This window comes from Danio aesculapii, chromosome 23, assembly GCF_903798145.1.
Source record: "Danio aesculapii chromosome 23, fDanAes4.1, whole genome shotgun sequence".
NCBI lineage: Eukaryota > Metazoa > Chordata > Actinopteri > Cypriniformes > Danionidae > Danio > Danio aesculapii.
The window spans coordinates 3,197,186-3,204,197 of NC_079457.1; positions in this window are offsets into that span (position 1 = coordinate 3,197,186).

Below are 7,012 nucleotides of genomic sequence, written 5' to 3' on the forward strand. Positions count from 1 at the left end.
ACAGGTCGCAGTTCTCACAAAACAGACGCGAAACTGAAAGGCTCTTTGATTCAGAAAGTAGCGACGCCACTGCCATGCTACTAAGAAATGTAGTTAAGCTAGTAGCGTCACTACTTGTAGAGACGCTACTGCCCAACACTGGACGTAGTATACAATACAGTATAATACATATAAACAGTGTTAGTAGCTACATTATTCTGATGCATCTGAATATACTAGTCTTGTTATTATTTGTTACAATATTATTGGAGGAAATATTTATCCCCACTGTGTCCTGTATACATAATACAATATTATGTTTGTTTTTAATAATATTCAGCAAAAAGAATGGAATAAATGAAAGCTGTTGGGAGTATAAGCTGTTGAAAAGTATGTATAAGGTGTCAGTTATACATTCTGTGTTAAAGCTTATAATACTGCAACACAAATTAAATCAAAACAAACAACTAAATTATTCATTATAAGGAAATAAGTTCCAAGTTATAAATGTCTAAGTTAGATTTACTATCGGACATTGCTGTCATATGGCAACATATCATAAAGTACCTTAAAAACATTTTTTACCCATTTTGTTTACAGCACTTCAAGTTAATATAATATTACTATAATAATATATTTTTATAGATCTATCATAATGCGTGCAGTAGAGGGATATATATATATATATATATATATATATATATATATATATATATATATATATATATATATATATCAACTATAGGCAATATGTTTTCACAAAATGATGATTAAATAACATGTTACAATTAACAGTTAATATTTATTTGCTACATTAAGAAGTATTGAATGGATGTCTTTATAAAAGTCTAAGTAATAAAAAATTATGCAAAAGATTTTTTTTCTTTACAAAATGATGATTAGAAATGTTAAAATTTAAATTAATAATTTAATATTTTTTTAAATAAGTAATTTATTAATAGGCTATTGAATATGACTATGTGCTTATTATAAGTAATGAAAAATTATGCTTACAAAATCAGTTTTGGCAGTGTGGGATTCCTGCTGCAAGTTAACTTAATGTTCACAATTGTGATGGGGAAAGCACGCTGGCCAATTACAGCTATTAATAACCAACAACAAATTACATCACGCAATTGTCAAGCAATTCTCCTGGGAGTATGGGGACCAGAATTAAAGTTTGACAATTGGGATAAAAGTTTAACAGAAAAGGCACATTTGGAATTTTGGCTAAAAATAGACTATTAGGCTGATTCTGAAAACTGAATTTTAACTGACTGACTCACCAATCGACTGACCCACCCTCCTCCTTTCCTAAAACCAACCAACAGTCTTTTAAAAAGCACCAATTGACCGGATCACCCACTTCCCTAAACCCAACTGAGTTTTAAAAAGCAATCCAGAAAAAAAAAAAACCTTGCCTGTTTTTTACCACACTTTCAGGTTTTACCACATTCTCACCCTGTTATTTACTTATTTTATTTCTTTGGCTTCTGTTTTTGTCTTACCAGCTTTCTGCAACCGTTCTTCACCAGACTCTTCAAACCCCCTCATCATGGTCAACTCCACTCTGTGTCTTGAGTTCACTATGCCGAGAGCTACTGGGTAAACTGGTAACAGCGGGAAAGCTGTCTATACTAAGGTAAGCGGTCAACTGGTAGCGCGAAAACTACCAGCATTAGTTTTAAAGATGAAATGCAGCCATATGTACCTCTGGCTACATAATTCGCGATCTCCACAAATGTACACGGGGTACATTTTCAAAATGAGCCTAGGTTGCAACTAATTGTAAACAAAGGCACCGCCAACACTGCTTGCAGGGCAATGATTCTGTTCAGTTCAGCTCCATCTGACTCAGACTTAAAGTGGTGACAGGAGATGTCTGTTTATATGTATATGATGATATTAATAAATCATTAAAATTATTTCAGTTTATTTTGCTTTGTAGACTGAACACGGCCGGGTTGGATAGGAAAAAAAATAATTGGCTTCACAATTGCACAGGGAACTTACACATCTGACCTTAACCACCGTAATTTCAAAAAGACATAAATAAATCACGTAAATGATAATGCATTTTATAAAGATTCAAACAACTGCCTGATGCGAAGCTCATAAGGTTTCATTTAAAGTTGAGGACAATCAATGCATCATCGCCTATACTTTGTGGACAGGTTATCCAATCTATTGTTTTGTGCATATAATGTTTTGAATTAAGCACGCTGCTTTGTTATAGAAAATATAGTAGGGCTGCACGATATTGAAAAAAACTGACATTGCAATATTTTCATTCACTGCAATATTGCGATATGAATGCCATTTCAGCAGATGACTTGAATAGCTTGTAAAAAAAAAATATATATTTTAGGATTTGGATGATTGTGTAAAGGAGCGTATCTGCATAAAATATAATTTCAAAATGACAAGCAACATTAAATGCAACAAAGAAAATATGCAAATAAAACAATGATTTATAATTATCTCAGGAGTCAAATCTCAGTATTCAGATGCAGAAATTACATAACCACTGTATAGTAATAATAATAATATTAATAATATCACAATCGTTTTAATAGAGTAAATAATTATATAATGTACAATTAATCTTTAAGCTACAAATGTTTAATTTATTGAGCCCAAATGGCTTAAATTTGCTTCAAATTCTTACAGTCTGTTCTTTAAAACATGCAAATAATGTAAATCTAAAGTAAAAGGAGGATTCAACCTTCCTTCATTCAAACATTATTATTGGGCTGCAAATTTACAGTCCCTTGCTTGGTGGAGACATACTCCAGAAGACATTAAAGAAATACCAAAATGGGTTTTACTAGAAAGAACCTCCTGTAAGGCAACATCATTGAGAGCTTTACTGAATAGTCCATTAAAAGTTGAATCAAAAATGTACACAGATAATTTTGCGATAAATAACACTCTTAAGATATGGAAACAGATTAAACTATCGCTCGGTCTCCCAAATACTTATTTGGATTGCCCAATAAGTTCAAACCATGCCTTTATTCCTGGAACTCAAGACAAAACATTTTCACGTTGGAAAGAAAAAGGATTAGTATATATAAGAGATTTATATGTTGATAATAAATTTGGCTCATTTAGTCAGTTAAAATCAAAATATAATCTTCAATCCTCTGAGTTTTTCAGATATTTACAAATAAGGGATTTTACTAGGAAAAATTTTCATGGTTTTGAAAATATACCCATACACCAGACACTTGAAAATATAACAAAACACAGCCCAATAGAAAAAGGTACTGTCTCTTTTTTCTATAACTTATTACTGGATGAGTTTAACTCAAACACTGACAAAATTAGGAAAGAGTGGGAAAAAGAGCTAAATACAGTAATATCAGATGAGTCATGGGAAGATTATCTTTCCAAAATTCATGATTGCTCTATCAACACGAGACACAGACTGATTCAATTTAAAGTTGTCCACAGACTCCATTATTCTAAAGTGAAATTAAATAAGATTTTTCCAAATTTTTCCTCATTGTGTAACAAATGTAAAAACTCTGAAGGTACATTGGCTCACTCATTCTGGTCATGCCATGAAATTAGTTCATTTTGGCAGAGCATTTTTAATTTTATATCTGAAGTCTACGGGATAAGTCTGTCACCAGATCCAAAATTGGGCATTTTCGGAGACACCTCAGAAATAGGAGATAAATATATATCACAGGCAGTATCTCTGTGTATGATATTAGCAAAGAAAATAATTTTACAAAATTGGAAGTCAGATTATGTGCCTGTTTTCGAACTTTGGGTTAGAAGCTTAAGTTTCGTGTTGCCCATAGAGGAAATGCGATATGGGATGACAAACAAACTAAACACATTTTTAAAAATCTGGAGCCCAATTATGTTCTACATCAGTAATGCTGACTTGTAACTCTTTATAAGTGAGATTGGTCTGGAGTAAGTCGAATTGTGGAGCCTATGCATTTCTCTGTAAATTATTTTTGTTTCCTATTTAATTCTATTTATTTCCTTATGCTTTCTGGATGATGTTGTATTATGTTGTGTCTGACTATTTGTGTATTTTGAAATGGCCTTTGTAACCCCCCCTTATTTATTATTTATTATTATTATTATTATTATTTATTTTATTATTATTTTTTTTTAATGTTTTATTTTTTTTTTGTTCTGTTTATGTTGTTGATTATTTCTTATGCTAAAAACAATAAAAAGATTATTTAAAAACATGCAAATAATAAACGTTCACTCTATAGGTTAAAATCTGAAATGACTCCAGTATCTTTGTTAGCTGTAATGTCTGGTCAACTATAATCCAAACTACATTGCAGAGCCCTGCGAAATGACTACTGCGAATGATCGCATTGCAATATCGATGCTGAAACAGTATATTGTGCAGCCCTAAAATATCTGGCAAATATAAAATATTTTTGCAGAGACATACTAAAAAGCAAACAAGAAATGACATGTGCTGAAACACTTCATACAAAAAAGACAACCATTTAAATGAACAAAAAAGGAGTTTATCAAAAAAATTGAATAAAATTAAATACAGATACAGTTGAAGTCAGATTTATCAGCCCTCCTGTTTATTTTTTCCCCAATTTCTGTTTAACAGAGATTTTTTCAGCACATCTCTTATCATAATAGTGTTAATAACTCATCTCTAATAACTGATTTATTTTCTCTTTGTCATGATGACAGTAAATAATATTAGACTAGATATTCTTCAAGACACTTCTATACAGCTTAAAGTGACATTTAAAGGCTTAGCTAGGTTAATTAGCTTAACTAGGCAGGTTAGGGGAATTAGGCAAGTTATTGTATAACGATGGTTTGTTCTGTAGACAGTCAAAATATAGATAGCTTAAAGGGGCTAATAACATTGACCTTAAAATGGCTTTTAAAAAATTAAAAACTGCTTTAATTCTAGCCGAAATAAAACAAATAAGACTTTCTCCAGAAGAAAAAACATTATCAGACATACTGTGAAAATTTCCTGAATCTATTAAACATAATTTGGGAAATATTTAAAAAAGAATAAAAAATTCAAAGGGGGCAAATAATTCTGACTTAAGCTATTTAAGGCACACAACCACACATATGTTGATAAAACAGAATTTTTCTTTTTCATTTTAAGGCAGAACAATTCAGTGTGTGCTTTTGCATGAAATGAGACAATCAGATTTAAAAAATATATAATTAAAATAAGCTAAATATAATACATCAGGTGAGCTAACAATACAATTTAACACTGCTGTACTGGTGGTAGTGGATGTTCAATGTTGACATGGTTCTCTTAAATATGACTGGATTTTAATCAGATCTACACAGGGCACACAAATGTAATGTCCAACAATTGGTTTCAGCTGATTAATCGTTCAAAAACAATAATTCCATTTACATATGCACAAATAACATGATTATTTGAAATGATCAGAGAAAGGAATTACTCCTATTTGATATGATTTTTAACATTTATGTCATATTACAGTAAATGGTACATTTGAATAAAGCTAAGCCACGTGCAAGGTCAGCCAACCCCCTCAGTTATACAAGGTGTAAAGAAGAGAAGCTTAAGAACAGTTAATATTAGCATCAAATTCAGCTTATGTGCAGTTAAAATATTCTTATATTAATGCTATGTTTTTAAATTATATTAGTATAATAAAACTAAGAGTGTGTGTTTTTCCCAGCACTGGGTTGCAGCTGGAAGTTGCCGCTGTGTAAAACATGTGCTAGAATTGTTGGCAGCTCATATTGCTGTGGCGACCTCTGATAAATAAAGGGCCTTAGGTCAAGGAAAATGAATAAATATTTAAATAAATTTCCTGTCATAAATGAGTAAAGGTCATGTAACTATCAGGAAGGCAGCAGATTCTCATTTCTCACAGGACGATTTCTCTGTTCTTGCGGTCTCCCGAGTTCGTTCTTCTGAGAAAAATTCGCAAGAATGAAAAAAACGAGTCCATTCCCTGCATCATTGTAATTGAACAACAGCCTGGGTCTGTAAAGAGAAACATCAAACAACTACCTTTAGTGAGGCCCACCATTGTAAAAGTACAACAGACTTTATGAAATTCATGTTCATACATTAGACCAGGGCCCGCATTCACAAAACAATTTAATGTTACCACTACAAGTTTTTCTAAAAATCAGTAATAAAGACTTTTCTATTAAAGCATGTCTGCAAAGCTGCTGAGATTAACTATTATTGAGGAATGGAGAGAAATCTTAATGCTAAAGGCTGATTCAAGAGTTCACACTTAGCAGATGATTCATCAAAATCTTGTTTGGCATGCTGTCCTGGGAGAGAGCCCCGAGCTCAAGGGATCCTCGAGCCTGGGGCTTCCTCCCGTTTGCAGAGCGAGAGGGGAGCCTGAGCTCGGTGGATCTCAGAACTCCCCGTCTGCAGTAGCTAAGGGAACATGTGAGGAAAAAAGGGGGCTAGACAAATGCTTGATTGTTATGCATGATGTACATATTTGGATGGTGGGAGGAAACCAGAGAACCCGGGGAAAACCCACGCGGACACGGGGAGAATATACAAACTCCTCACAGAAACACCTACCGACCTGGCAGGACCAGGGATGGCAGTGTTCTTGCTGTGGGGCTAACAGTGCTAACCACTGGGCCTCCGTGCCGCCCGATCTATAGTGAAGGAAGAGAACGGGGAGGAAGGGGGGTTTCTTCCAAACGAAGATAAAGTGGACTGAAAACTGTGGTTATTTATAGTAGCGTATGGCTCATATGATTGGATGATACTGATTAGCTTAATACGAGACCGGCTGTGATAAATCATAAGCACGTGATCCTCTCGAAATTAGTTTATGAATAAACCCCACTTTATACTTCTGGGTCACGCCTGGTTTATACTTGATGCGTCTGCTAGTTCGCTTGAGTTTGTGGAGGTTCGCTTTGGTTGCGTGCAACATGAGCGCATAATATTTTGAGACTCGAGCGAACAGTTTGCACGGTGCTGCGTTTGATTTGAGTTTAATATGAATCACTTTGAAGAGATTCTGTCTGAAACAGGATGACTGTG